At 41.8% G+C, this 15420-nt stretch overlaps 2 long non-coding RNA genes across 2 annotated transcripts in view; both read right to left on the bottom strand.

Moving 5' to 3' along the window:
• LOC108249068 overlaps nt 1–15420 on the bottom strand; it is a 33177-nt gene that overhangs the window by 5852 nt on the left and 11905 nt on the right. The window lies entirely within an intron of this gene.
• LOC119617537 lies at nt 14901–15295 on the bottom strand. The gene is made up of 2 exons (XR_005233863.1): nt 15201–15295; nt 14901–15008 (listed from the first exon to the last, which is right to left on the bottom strand). It is a non-coding gene; the product is annotated as an uncharacterized LOC119617537 (long non-coding RNA).

The following is a 15420-nucleotide window of genomic DNA, read 5'->3' as shown; positions in this document are numbered from 1 at the left end:
TTCTTCGTAGACATTGAGTTTGGCTGCAGCTGCACACAGTTGCAGCGCCTCCTACAGGAAACTGGTGGAGCTACGCAGAGAACCACGCCGTTCAGAAGCCTTGTTTGGATTCATGTTTTTATAAAACACTGAGGTCCGGACCTCGGGGTCCTCTGTGGGAGCTACGGCCCTGATGGTTACGTTGCACCAAAACCCACCCGCGCCGACTCAGCAACACTGAAATAAAGCGTTCAACACGGCTGCAGAACTGCGTCTAAAACCGACTCTTGTGTTTTCGGAGTGGAGTTTGCTCTTAGCGTCTGGCGGCACAGCGGTGCGCTTAAATCCAGCTGCTCTGAGAAGCCGGATGTCCAATTACAGGGCTTGATTTATGAGCCGACTCCCACACTGATTAGCTGGACCTGTGTGTGTGCGTCTATAATTACAAAAAAAAGAAAAAAAGAGAGAGAGAGAGAGACTGCACACGTGAGCTGAACGAGGAGCAAGTTTTCCACTAATGAAGCCAGTTGACCTCCGTTTGACAGAATTACGTGGAGTCAAAGGTTTTGCAACAACGACAAACAAGTAAAATAAAATTAACTTGGTGACAAATGTATCAAAGTCTGGAATGAATGATCAGGTTGGGACCAGATGGTCCATCTGTGCTAACGAGGGGTTAAGTTCTCCTGGTTGAACATGCATGACATCAACAGCTGTTTAACCTTTGGAGACAGTCCAATTCAAGATGGCCACCATAGCCAAGGGACCTTGGAAACACAAATCTGTCAATCTTACAGATACTGAGCTAAAATGTGCAGCGGTAGTAGCTTAAAATCCTCTCCAACTGATCGCACAAGACCTCTGTTTCAAACTTTAACGTTAAATATCGGCATCAGCTTTCTGTCAGCAAAAATATCACAGAGAGTCATTTTTGGGTGTAAATCTACAACTGAACTGAACTTTTAGACTCAATCCAATTCAAGATGGCTGCCACGGACAGTCAATCTTAGCCCCCACAAAAATGGCTAAGCTCAGTCAATTTGACATATAGAGCTAACATACTTGCCAACATACTTTCCTGCTGTCTTTCAACAACTTTGAAAAGCTTTTTTTCCTGCCTCCATCTTTATCTTTCTGCCTCTCCATCTTTAGCTCTCCTCTCTGCTGGGAGATTGACAGCTGTTAGTGCTTGAGGAAGTGGGCGGGGCTTACGGCACGCTGCAGAATGAGTGCTTTCTCACATTTAGCCGCCAATGTCACCAGATTTGTCGCTAGTCGCTTTAAAAAATGCTAAAGGGATTTGAAAACTCGTGTGAGGGCCAAATGCGGGACTTTTGGCTGTCCTGCACAGGCTGATGCGGGACAAGGGACGGGGCGGGGGGCTAAATGCGGGATGGTTGGCAAGTATGAGCTAAAATGGAATGTGGTAGTAGCTGAGAATCATTTCCACATACTCCAAGTGCTAACAGATCCTGCGAGATCATTGCATATGACATTGTGCATGATGTTATTTTCAAGGTTTGACCAAAAGGCCAAAAATGTCCATCGTTTCTTCTGATCAGAAGATGATCTTAGTCTAAAACTCTGGCATGAAGGGGGGTGGGTGATATGCTAAGCCTTTGTTTTCCTACATTAGCTCACCAGTTTTCCATGACCTGTATCTGGCCTTTTATCTCCACAGCAGACGATGTGGATCTGCCTCCATCTCAACCTCCCCCCTTCCCGAGCATCCTCCTCTGTCACACTAACCCGCCGCACATCCTCAAACCCGGCAGCTCCCACCTCCAACATCCTTTGTCCGATTAATCCACGTGTCCAAACCAACTCGGCTCAGACTCCACACCATCCGTCCCTCTGACGGACTCATTTCTGACCCTGTCGGTTAATCAAACCCTGTGTTCTGCTTGGTTTAAAGGCCATTTGGGGACCTTTACGGTCACCGTGGTAACCACACACCTGTGTCCGTCACTCCCTGATTGCCAAGTTAACGAGAGGCAAACAGAAACGGACGAAAATAAACAGCTGCTGTGTGAAAACTGTGAGTCAGATCTTTGAAATGACTGAACTGAGAGCAGCAGAATCATGCAGGATATGACCGGTTAAAGAGACCTTTCGCTTTCAGATTTGAAAAGATTTTAAGGTAAAATATAACTACGGAAGCTTGGGGGTGCTTTCTTTGCACTTTGAGAGAAAACCACAAGTCCTATAGCAGTGCGAGACACGATGAAACGAGATAAAAATACTTGTTTTCATGTGATATTTGCATATAACTCTGTACCTGACCGAGCTGCTTCAAGCTGAGAAGTGCTGAGTCAGCATTCACAGCGTTTTCCTGTTTAGAGCTATTCTGGTTTTATTTGCAAACTACTTTTGCATACTTTGTACTATTTTAATCGTTCATGCAGCAAAATGTGCAGCTCAGTTGGGACTAGTGTGCTGCGGCTTTGAGAATTTGTAAAATTTAGGCTTTTTGAATTAAACCGCTTATAAAAAAGGTTACAAATATTTTCATTTACGTCTCTTTAATTCCTTCAAAATCATTGTTCTTACGCTCCTTTAAAGCTTTTAAAAATTTTAGCTTTTAGCTTTGGCTTAGCTAATTTTAGCTTTACCTAAAGTATTGCTCACTTTAGCTTTTAGTAACAGTCTTGCTAATTTCAGCTATAGGTTTGCTAAATTTAACTCTTAGTTATGTTTTTCCTGTTTTATGAACTTTTAAACAGTTTTAATTAATTTAACCATTTAGGTACTGTTTAGCTAATTCTAGCTTTTAGGTTAGCTAATTTTAGGTTTAAGCTACTGTTTAGCTAATTTTAGCTTTTAGCTTAGCTAATTTTAGGTTTAAGCTACCGTTTAGCTAATTTTAGCTTTTAGCTTAGCTAATTTTAGGTTTAAGCTACCATTTAGCTAATTTTAGCTTTTAGCTTAGCTAATTTTAGGTTTAAGCTACTGTTTAGCTAATTTTAGCTTTACCTAAAGTATTGCTCACTTTAGCTTTTTGTAGCAGTCTTGCTAATTTTAGCTATAGGTTTGCTAAATTTAGCTCTTAGCTGTATTTTTTTAAACTTTTAAACGCTTTTAATTAATTTAACCATTTAGTTATCATTTTGCTAATTTTAGCTTTTAGCTGCAGTTTTATTCATTTAAACTTGCAAATTTTAGTTTTTATCTGTGCTTTGTTAATATAAACCTTTAGCTACTGTTTTGCTAAATTTAGCTTTTAACTTAAGTTACAATAATTATAGTTTTTGGCGACAGCTTTGCTAATTTGAGCTTTTAGCTTTGGTTTTGCTAATTTTAGGTTTAAGCTACTATTTAGCTAATTTTAGCTTTACCTAAATTATTGCTCACTTTAGCTTTTAGTAACTTGCTAATTTTAGCTATAGTTTTGCTAAATCTAGCTCCTCTTTTTTAAACTTTTAAACAGTTTTAATTAATTTAACCATTTAGTTACCGTTTAGCTAATTTTAGCTTTTAGCTACAGTTTTGTTAATTTTAGCTTTTAGCTGCAGTTTTATTCATTTAAACTTGCAAATTTTAGTTTTTATCTGTGCTTTGTTTATATAAACCTTTAGCTACTGGTTTGCTAAATTTAGCTTTTAACTAAAGTTACGATAATTATAGATTTTGGCGACAGCTTTGCTAATTTGAGCTTTTGGCTACAGTTTTGTTGGTTTTATCTTCTGGGTCTTTTAACGTATTTGATCATTTCATTCACATTTTATTTACCCAGTTAATAAAGTTCATAAAGTTAGTTGAGGTTTAAGTTCTGTATCTGATATGTTTAAAAATCAGTGTTCAGTAAAGAACAAAACCAGATTTACAATTAATTAGCTCAAATAACAAAAATGAAAGCATATTCCCAGTTAGCAGCTAAAGAAAGTGATGGAAAGTTCTGTACTTACAGGAGAAGGTTCCTGCTGTGGTTCTCCGTCCTCTCTGAGTGTGTTTGAGTGAACGCGCCGTCACTCGCGCCGCAGCGCTGTTTGAAACGGCGTCATACGAGCGCTGACTCAACTCTGACTCAACAAATACAGCCCCCCCCTCCCCCCTCCCAAAATACATTAGCAAGTCGTCTGATGGGGAAGAGAGCGTGTTTTTCTCAAATTTCTGAATCACGAGCCACTACAAGAGAACACAAAGTGTTTGTGGTTTGTCCCCCACCCCCACATCCACACACACACTGAGGGTTACCACGTGTGTGTGTGTGTGTGTGTGTGTGACTGATATTAAAAAGTGAGTTAGAGAGCAGGAATCCAGAGAGGAAGCTTTCGTTTCCAGTTAAAAGGAACGAGTCATCTGCAGGAATGTCTCTCCTTTTCACTCTCTAAATGATGTGAACTTTCACCTAATTTGAACCGTTTCATCATTTCCATTGGTTATCATACGGCTGCAGGTTTTTACCCACAATTCAGTGCAGTTTCTCATTGCTGACGGACAGATGAAAAGCTTCCTCTTTCGTAAAATAACCCCAGAGGAACGTCACTTTGACATTTGCTGACCCGAAACTTAAGTTTTTTTTAGACAAATTTTTGTGCCGTTCCTCTTTCTCCAAATCCTCCCACACTGTTATGTAATACGATCAGTTTAATCTATTTTTAAACTGCATGTTGAGTAGCAGGTGTGTCAAACTCCAGGCCAAGAAGTTTTAGGTGTTTCCGCTCCAACACACCTGATTCAAACGGTTTAATCACCTCCTCACCGAATCATTGAGTTCTCCAGACGCATGGCGACAAGTCGTCCATTTAAACCAGGTGTTTTACAGCAAGAACACGTCAAAAACATGCAGGAGAGCGACCCCCGAGGACTGAAGTTTGTCTTCGTTTTATCAGCCCAGTCTCAACAGAACAGGTATAAATAAGGATGTTTGGAGCGGTACAAAGAAGGAGCAGAAATGATAAAACGGTAATTTTTCCTTTTGTCCTGTTGGGTTTTATAGAGCTGCCATGGAAACATGCAAGTGGAAGCATTAAAGCCCAAACCCTAACGTGGTATTTTATGTCACACTCGATGAGGGCCCCACTAAGAACCGAGCCAGAGCCTGGATGGTCTTTGCAGGGTCTTGGTGGAGCGTGGTGGCAGCTTATCAATTGGCCCGGTCCCAATACTCGCACTTCCACCCTCGTGTCCTTCAGAGCGTTCATGCTGAAGGGTTTGACTGCATAGTCTGTCCCAATTCAGACCCTCCAGGATTTTGCGATGTTGCGATTGCAACTATTAACGCAAAATCAAGCAAACCCCTCAAAATCGCAACTTTGCCCAAAACACCACAACTTTAACCAAAATAACTCAGGAAGAAGACACGTGACGTCACTTCCTGTTAACATCAGAATGCCGGGAGCGTGCAGGAGCAGCGACCGAAGCCAAAATGTGCGCTAATGCTTCANAAGGTGTCGGTGGTTTTAGTCGCAGGAAACGCTTTCTGCTGACCTCCGTGACAGAAAAGGAGCAGAGTAAGATCCTATCTAAAGCACTCGGTGCCAAAGCGAAGCAAGAACGGATCGCTCAGACGACATAAAGGAGCTCCGTGTGCGGTTTGTTTCAAAATAAAACTGCAAAAACAAAACAAGCATGTGGTTTTTTTTCCGTTTTTAAAATGAAATTAGAAAAACGGTGATTGCAAAAATAAAAAAGTGGTACGTTTTGTGGTTTTTAAACCAAAGACGAGCTTTTATTTTGTTGTTAATTCAACGGGACCTTATGGCGGAACTGGAAATGAAGACCTGAACTCCCGGCAGTCACCAGCAGGTGGCGGTAATGTACTTATGTCGACCTTATCGTTTCTCCTTTATGGTTAGTTTTGGAGGCAACAAAAGCAGTGCAATCCTTGATACATAATGCAAACGTGGCTTCTCACGTTTATTATTTTAAATACACATATGTTTCATTTTGTTGTTAAACTAACACCTGTGGTCGCTCCTTAAAGCTAACAATCGAGATGAAGCTTTCAGAAATCTGACAGCTGGGTTGAAATGAAGGGGGAAAACCCAGCTCTGTCGCTATGAAGTTTACAAATTTCCAACACAAAGTTTCAATTCAGATTTCACTTTTGATGCGTGCTGAGAAATTCAATTACTTTTCTTAAAAAAAAATCCCCCAAAAAACAAACATGAATGTTTCAGTTTTGGTAAAATGGCACAGTTGAAGAACGTTCATGTCCTTAGGGCACCAAAAACAGAAAATAATTAAACTTTTAGAGTCAAGTGCTACTTATTGCTTGAGATCTTTGCTTAAAACAAAAGAATTAAATGTTGAATTCACCAACTCCATCATTTCACATCATTAAATGATGACCATATAAATGACCATATGCATTTCTTCAAGGCAAATCGATTCAGACGACACCAGTCTCAGGTGAAAACGCCCACAGTAAGTGTATCGTTTATACTGAGATGGTGTGAGTTGACCACACACCAGCAGTGAGTCATAGTAGCACAACGGACACGCTCAGACAGTCATTACAATAGTTCTTATGCGGCTGCCTCACAGTTGAAGAATGTTAGTCCTGACGCACGAAAAAAAGAAAAAGGTCTAACTTTCATTTCAGGGTGTTGCGGAAGTCATAGATGGGCGTGACATCCAGCCAACAGAGGCGTTGTTAGGTTTAGTTTTCAAAAACTGCACTCATGTGACCAGAGTGGCCCATCAGTGAGTCAGACAAAAAAAAAAAAGGACCCTAATGACCCTCTATTGTAAGGAGAGTGAGAACAATCTGCAAGCAGTCCAGCTTACATCACATCTCAGCTTTAAAAGCTCAAAACACAATCCTGCACCAGACAAGACCCTTTGACCGGTAAATACCAGGCACACAAACAAAATAAATAAAAGCATGTGCATAATCTCACAGAGTACTCACGGCCTTTTTAAATCCCCTCTCCTCGTTGCATTTGGTTGTGCTCGGTGCGCAATCATGAATGAGAAGAGGAACATGACTCACAGATATCAGTCCCACTCAGCGACCACAAACACGCAGAGTTCTCAGTAACCCTGCATACGTACGTACGTACGCACGCACATATACACACCCACAAACAAGTGTGTCTGTGTGTTTGTGTTTGATATACATAAAAAAAAATCCAATTCCAATTCATATATATATATATATATATATATATATATATATAAGGGCAGAGAAGTCAACATTGTTGGAATGCTACTACGTGAGCAAACCTAGAGAGAGGAGCTATATGGAAAGGATGCTGTAACTGTGGAAACGTAGATACCCATCTATAACACAACTTTGAACTCAATGCTCCAGCATTCAAGAGAGAAACCTGCTGTCACAACTAGAGACTGAGGAGATACAACAACGATGCTACGGCAACAAGGAAGTACCATACTTGCCAGCCATCCCGCATTTAGCCCCCCCCCGTCCCTTGTCCCACATCACCCTGTGCAGGACAGCAAAACACCAAAAGTCCTGCATTTGGCCCTCACACGCCACACTTCTCACGCTAAAAAAACACACGCACACGGCCTTTTTGTCACTTTAACGCTATATTTAGCGAGTTTTCAGATCCCTCTAGCATTTTTGTAAATGGACTAGCGACAAATCTGGTGACTTTGGCGGCTAAATGTGAGAAAGCACTCATTCTGCAGTGTGCCGTAAGCCCCGCCCACTTCCCCAAGCACTGACAGCTGTCAATCTCCCAGCAGAGAGGAGACCTGCTTCACTCTGTCTCTACAGTGGCGCGGGAGCGCGATCGTTTTCGTGTAAGTCGTGTTGTCATCTGATGACAGAGAGCTAAAGATGGAGAGGCAGAAAGATAAAGATGGAGGCAGCAAAGAAAGCTTTTCAAAGTGGTTGAAAGACAGCAGGAAGTTGTGTCTGAGCATCAAGAGGAGGCCTGGAAATGTTCAGGTTAGCTAATAAATAACAAGTTCCAGCTGTTTACTGATCAGGGGTTCATGCTATGTTGTCCCACATTGACATTCCCAAATGTTGGCAAGTAATGAAGTACCCTCTGAAAGAATGGTAGAAGATGGGAATACAGCACTGCTAACTATCCTAGCTGACGCCATCACAGAGACCAATAAGATGGTATACACCACAGCAACAGTAATCCTTGATATACTAGGCTTTAAGCTCAAGCCTACAAGCAATAGTAAGGAGCATTGTCCCTCACAGAGGGAGAGGCTGGAAGCTAAGATCAAGGCAACTCTGAGAGAAACAAAAAGTTGCATTGAAAAAGGATCCATCACAGAAATACTGCTACTTGTCCATACCTGAGGCTCTAGAGACTGCCAAACAATGCTTCAAAGCTTCTCGTCTAAGGAGATATCATTCTACACCACACCATCCAAAGTGTATTCTTAATGGCAGGGGAATAACAAGAAAGCAGTTCCACCCAGAGCTGAGACAGAACAATACTGGCAATATGAAAGGAGGCGGCATCACACAATGATAATGCCCCATGGCTACAGGATCTAAGATCTGAACATACCATTCCCAGAGCAAGACCTAGTATCTATCACAGCAGCAGACATTCAAGACAGAGTCTCAGGTATGAGGAGCTGGACTGCATGATTCACACCTACTGGCTAAAGAAACTGACCGCTCTCCATGGTTCACGTAGCAGCACAAATGAACCAGCTACCGATGGAAGGGATCCACTCTGAGTGGCTGGACAGTATTGATCACAAAAAAAAACCAGAAAGTGGCAATTCCATTCAACTACCGATGAATCAGCTGCCTCTGTACAACATGGAAGGTCCTATCAGGAATCAGAGCAGCTAAGATGAAGAGGCACATGGGTCAATACCTGAGCGAGGCACAGAAGGGAATTGGCACCAACAACAGGGGAGGCCAAGCAGTTCTAGTTGACAGAACTGTAGCTCGAGGCTGTAAGGCCAGACACAAACCACAGCCTGGATTGACTACAGGAAAGCCTGTGACTTGATGCCCCACACATGGACACTGAAAACAAAAAAAAAACAACGTAAAATAATAATGTGAATGCTGACCTGCACTCCTGTGCCTGATTAATGTCAGAATATAAACCGAAAGAGTCAGTGTTGTCAGCACAATCAGGACCTGAGGAGGAGGAAAGTCCCACTCAGTCAAAAGGTTCTCAGAATAACCTCTGAGAACATCCTCTGAAAACACACCGCAAGAGCTGTCAGCGGGCGCAGCTGTGATTGGCTGACGTCTGGCTGTTTGATGTCACAACGAGGGGAGGAGCCTCGACACCGTCACAGCCATCATGATGGCCACCAAAGCTGGAGGACATGAGCCGACACGAAAACGGCTACCCGATGAGAGAGTTGGAGGTTCTATTCCTGGAAGCGGTCATATGTCGAAGTGGGCAAGACACTGAACCTCACATCGCCTACGATGTGCCCCGTCGGTATATGAGTGAATCTAAAGCACTGAATAAACTCTAGAGAATGATTTCTTTGTAGAGATGTAGCAGAGTGATGTATAAATGTGTGTGGATGGGTAAATGAGGACACAGATTGGGTTGTAAAGAGCTTTGGGTGGTCTGGTTGACTAGAAAGGTGCTATATGAGTACAGACCATTTACCATTTAGATATTGGGCAGACAGCAGCTGCAAGTGATTCACAACACATCCTCCGAGTGTGATATTGCGTGAGACTGTGCATGTTTTTTTCAAGGTTTGACCAAAGACAACTCTGTCATGTCACGTCATAAGATGGTGAAAGTTGGGAAGTTCAGGAAAGGAAACTCAGACCTGCAACAAAGAAAAGGGGATGAAAGGGGATGAAGAGCAAATATAGGCACCTCTGTAGACTCATTTAATTTTTCTGTTTAGCGCCCACATCACCGTAGGATAACGAGCATCCAGACGGTCAGATGTGACATCTTTGACAGCAAATGATTTTATTCTATCACCTCTGATATATCTTTTTAAATTTAAAAAGGGGTGACTCTGCAGACTTAAACAACTACACGCCCATACCCAAATAGTTTTTCGTAAAATAATTGAATCTCTTATAATTGAACAACTAAAGGAGTATCTTTATTCTCCAAAATGTCCTGGTGTCTCAGTCATCCAGGCCATGGTAAAATTCAAAAGAGGTTAAAAAACAAAAAATTTGCTTGCAGATTGTTCTCACTCTCCTAACAATAGAGGGTCATTAAGGTCCTTGTTTGTCTGACTCACTGATGGGCCACTCTGTTGATTGGAGTGAAACTGACTGGGGATCAGGCCTAAAGCTCCATTATATGTTTCTGAAAGCTGGAATCTGAGACCTCCTCATCCGTTTAATGTTGGTTTCTCCCTTTTGACATAGATGGGTATAGAAGAGTAAAGGAAAGGGGTAAAGGAAGCCAAACAAGGACCCTAATGACCCTCTATTGTTAGGACAGTGAGAACAATCTCATCTCAGCTTTAAAAGCTCAACTCCACACTCTCCATTTCTGAATTGAGAAAGCTCCTCGGATGAGAAGCGAAACGTCAGAATAGAAGTCCAGTTGTTTTTGTTTTTTAACCTTTTTCGAATGTCCAACATGTCCACATATTTGTAATGACCCAACCCCCAGTCCAACCTAAATTAATGTCAGTCCACAAAAAGCTCTTTGGGTGGCAGCTCCACGTCTTCTTTGCTGTTTCTGGTTTATTTTCACGGCGGCACTACAGCGCCACGCACAGGCCTGGCGTAGTTACCGCAGCGTTTGGGTCGTTTTCTGAAATGGCGTCATGTTCGTGAGGAAAGAAAATCATTTTTGGAAAGCCAGCGTTCCTGTGCAGTCTGAGCAGTCCGAGCTCATCTGGAGTAGGAATAATTTTGGTTTGTTCTTCAGCCTTTAGCTGAAACGTCAAAGAACTGCTGAAAAAATGGTTCTGACCTAAAATGTTAAAATGTCACTTAAAATAAAAACATGATTCTAATGCAAAACTGGACCACTTCCTGTCTGAGGATGTTATTCTGCGCTCTTCCTATAATGTTGTCAGAGAACGTGCTGATCAAACACCTCGGGGGACAGAACGGCCCGGTGTTTACTCCACGAACAGGATGTTCTCAGCACCTCAACTGAAAAAAACCAAAAACAAAAACCACAGCCTTGAGAAGAGGTCCCATCTTCATCACTTAATGAGTGTTGGAGGACACAGAAATGAGGTGTCAATAAAGGAACTGAGTTTACTGGAAAAGGGTCCAAGTTTCTCTTAAAAAACACAAACATTGCTAGAACTCTGATCGAAAACAAATTGCACGTTTTGCCGAATTCAAGTAAATTCTGCCTGTCTGTTGGCAAAAAAATCTCATGTACCACTGCACGGATTTTAATGAAATTTCCAGAAAACAAACATTGGCTGCACCTCTATAACTGATTAACATTTGATGCAAACATATTTCAAGATGGCCACCACAGCCATCTTGAAAGTGTTGGAGTCAAACCTGTTTGTTCGCAAAAATATCTTGTGATTTATTGAAAAAATTCAGAATCTAATCATCGATTATAGATTTACAGCTTTTTAACTTTTGGTGCCAATCTAATACAAGATGGCTACACAAAAATGGCAAATTTAACAGATATTGGAGGTAACACGTGTTGTGGTAGTAGCTGAGAGTCATTTACAACGTCTCACGCTGTCGTATGAGATCGTGCCTGGAATTATTTTCAAGGTTTGACAAGAGGATCTTAGTCTAAAGATCTGAAATTAAATATGGCGGGCGATATGCATTCTCTCAAGGAACATGAGGCTTTCGATTTTCAAACTACGTGACAGAGCGTTTCATTTCCAGTCATTTTGAAACTTGATCTCAGAACATCTCTAACGGTTGACTGGGTCGGTATTAATCTTACTAAAACTGACAACTGCCGGTTAAACCATGTCAGTGACTTGCTGACTGCTGCTTAAAAAAAAAAAGTACCAGAGCTACTGATGTGTCATTAACGCAGGCCCTTTATCTGCTCTCTACGCTCTTTCCTTTTCTCTCTTAGTGTCATCAGCGGGCTTTTGTTCCCTAATTTGTCCCCCTCAACGCTTAAAAAGCTCTCGTTTTGTTTCAGAAGACGTTTGATTTTACCATGTGAGAACTGAGAAATGCTGAAACTACTTATGTCTGTGTGTCGAAAATGTGAAAACACAACTTTCAGAGTTTCACTTACTGCCTTGGGGACAGACTTCTGCAAGTGGCGCTCAAAACCGATAAGTTGGAGTCGAATTTACTGCAACATCGCTACATTTGCACTAAAGTGAACTTAAATTGACAACACACAAAAAGCTTAAAGCGCTTATTGAAATATTGTTTGAAGAAGAAAAACACCTCAGACCTCCTTGCTGTGAAGCGGCAGTAACAAAACATGATCTTCACAGGGTCTAGGTGAGGTCTTCGGGGCCATTTTAGGAACTAATGCCCCTTTTCCACCGGCTCTAAAGGTCCCGGCTCCACTCTACTCTGCTTGCTTTGCGCACGTTTCCATCAGCATTTTTTCGAGGCCGGTCCCTGCTTCGGAGTAGGGCCGACCCTGGTTCGTGGGCGGAGCAAGCTTAGCTCCTGTTCACTCATTGGTCGTGGGTGTGACCAGATGCAAGCATAAAGAGCGAAGGTAGGAATATAAACAACAGCGTTAGCTTACCCTGCAGCGTTTATGCCGTCTGTCCCCCAGCTGAAGGCCTGTAAAGCCTGAAATCTCCGGCTGATAACAGCTGTCCTACTCCGTGCAACAATCGCAGCATCCAGAGCATTTCTTCCACTGCGCCTCTCTTCCTGAAGTCTCAGGAGAATCCCCATAAGTTTAAAAAACAGCAACAACACAGGGCCAATGCTGTCCATAGTGCTTCCGTTGTTTACACAAATGGCGCCAAGTTATGGCCCCGCCCCCCACAACACGAGGAAGCGTTCCTCTGCTGCCGACCAAACTGGCCGGTGTGAACGCGATGCATTCTTTATCGAGCCGAGCCGAGTAGAGCCGGACTTCTGAAATAGAGCTGGTGGAAAAGGGGAATTAGTGAGCCACCCATTACACACCTATTGAGGTCCTGGGTAGAGCCGAGAAGCATGGTGGTTACATATCCATCATGTCAGCCCACATTTGGCTTGGTCATTAATGGGCACCACTCAACTCAGCCCTACTCGGATCCACCTTACTTTTTTTTTAAAAAATATAAGAAAACGAACACCATGGTACTATTAGGAGGTGCAGACCTTTCCGTACTCGTTCGCTGACAACAGAATTGGTGGGAAGTTTAGGCGCCAACATCGAGGCAGTGATCAGACGCTACATAGCACCGAGTCGGGTTGAATTAGGGTGAAATAAGTCGAGCTGAGACTGGACAATCAAAAACAAGTCAAGAGCTTGAAGCAGGACTGACCACGCTGGCATTAAACCAAGACAGCAACAAGAATGGGACAATATTCCCTCCAAAACCTCTCCTCAGATCCTAGATGTTTGCAGACTGATGTTAAAAGAAGAGGAGATGCTTCACAGAGGGAAACATGGACCTGAAACGACTAATAAAAATGTCAGAAGTTAGTTTAAACGTTTGATATATTTACTATGTTCCATTGCGAATAACATATGGGTTTATGAGATTTGCAATTTATTCATCTTAACAAACAAAGCTTAAACTGTTTTTAAAGTCCAACTCAGGGGTTTCCTAGGTGCTTATATTTAGTATCGTATATATATATATGTATATATATATATATATATATATATATATATATATATATATAACAAGGATTTTACAAAGAATAACTAAAATGCCTCATTGTGCTGAACCCATTAAGCTAACAGGACTTTCTTTTACTCTCATCTGAAGAGTGTTGGTGGAATCATTGAGCCAACCAGCCCATAGCCGCATTTACCAAAACAAAACTGACAGAAATGACAGGTTTATAGAATCATATTATGATTTTATGCATTCCTGTCGATCACCCTGACGCCCACAGAAATGACTCAAAGTCTTCTTCAGATGCAACATCTCCTGATAATAATGTGATAATAAAACCCTCTGCAAGTTTTTGCTCCTACTCTACTCAAATAGTATTAAAAGAAAAAAAGATTTTGGGGAATTGTAGATGTCCTGATTCATATCGAGCACATAAGAGTTAAAAGGTATTAAAAAGAAAAATCAATCAGTTGAAGCCTGCAGAACATTCTGAGGAGTACATTTGAATATTTGCATGCATAATTAAAAAAGGTCAAGCAATGCTTGAAAAATGCATATTGGAGTTTAAAAAATTTGGTCTGAAGACATGTCAGTTGAGTTTGTTGAAATCTCATCTCGTCTCTGCAAACCCAGTGACGCAAGGGGGCCAAAACTAAAAATTTGGTCCTAGCCAAGGGCCAATTACGATCAATATTTATTAAAAATTACATAAATTAATTGGTTTTAGATGTATTATGTCAAATCATTCATATATAAATATCAATGACCTTTTCCCAGTTAGAGATTATACAGAATTTAGAGCAAACAGACTTTAATAAACAGACAAATAGATCAAACTTCAAAAAGCTCATCATTAATATCATTTTGCATATAAGTAGACAGCTAAACTACTGTTAATCAGATCCTTCAGGATTTTGCGATGTTGTGATCGCAACTATTAACGCAAAATCAAGCAAACCCCGCAAAATCGCAACTTTTTGCAACTTTCCCGCAACTTTAACCCAATATTTATTGTTTCTAAAGTGATTTGCCACCATTTCTACGGTCTAGTCTCTTCTTTGTGGGTTTGTGTAGCGTGGAATACAAAATAAGCCCAAATAACTCAGGAAGAAGACACGTGACGTCACTTCCTGTTAACATCAGAATGCCGGGAGCGTGCAGGAGCAGCGACTGTAGGTGAGTCTGCTTTGGGAACGGATCATAAGATACTGGACCGTGTTTATCACCGCTCTCAACCTGGAGTGTCGGCTAGAACACTACTTCAGCCAGGAATCAGATCAGGACAAGGTGTTAGGATGGGTGATGATGTAGGAGAATGAAGACACGAGGCTGGCTCCTTTCGATTATTCTGTATTCGAACTGAGTCATCAATACTGAACAGGGATGAGCACATACACAGCGTGGTTTAATTTGCCAGCATGGGTCGCCGTACGCGTGTGGTTTTTCTGTAAAATAAACAAATACCGAAATTAAGTTTCACCGTAATAAGCAGAACAATAACTGGCTAGCTTAGCCGTAAGCTAGTAAGTCCGCCTCCACCGTTAATAACGTGTATTTCGCGCACCGTTCCACAATATACACTGCCGTTAGCTCGGAACGAACACATATAATAATAGGCATTCGAACAAATAACTCACTTTTAAATGACGCACACTCGTAAAGAAACAAATGCTGCGGTACGTCTCTCCCCGCGGTGGTTCGGCTCCCGAACGTTAGCAATGCTAAAACACTGGACGCAGTAACGTGATGACGTCAGACTAACTACGGTGAGCTCTAAGGACAAAAGGACGAGTAATAAACATTTATACCGAACACCGAAATTAAACTACTCGGACAACATTGAGGGTCTTTTTAACA

The sequence above is a fragment of the Kryptolebias marmoratus genome, linkage group LG1 (assembly GCF_001649575.2).
Source record: "Kryptolebias marmoratus isolate JLee-2015 linkage group LG1, ASM164957v2, whole genome shotgun sequence".
In the NCBI taxonomy this organism is placed as follows: Eukaryota; Metazoa; Chordata; class Actinopteri; order Cyprinodontiformes; family Rivulidae; genus Kryptolebias; species Kryptolebias marmoratus.
The sequence above is the reverse complement of the archived record's forward strand: the minus strand, read 5'-3'. Positions and strand labels throughout refer to the sequence as shown.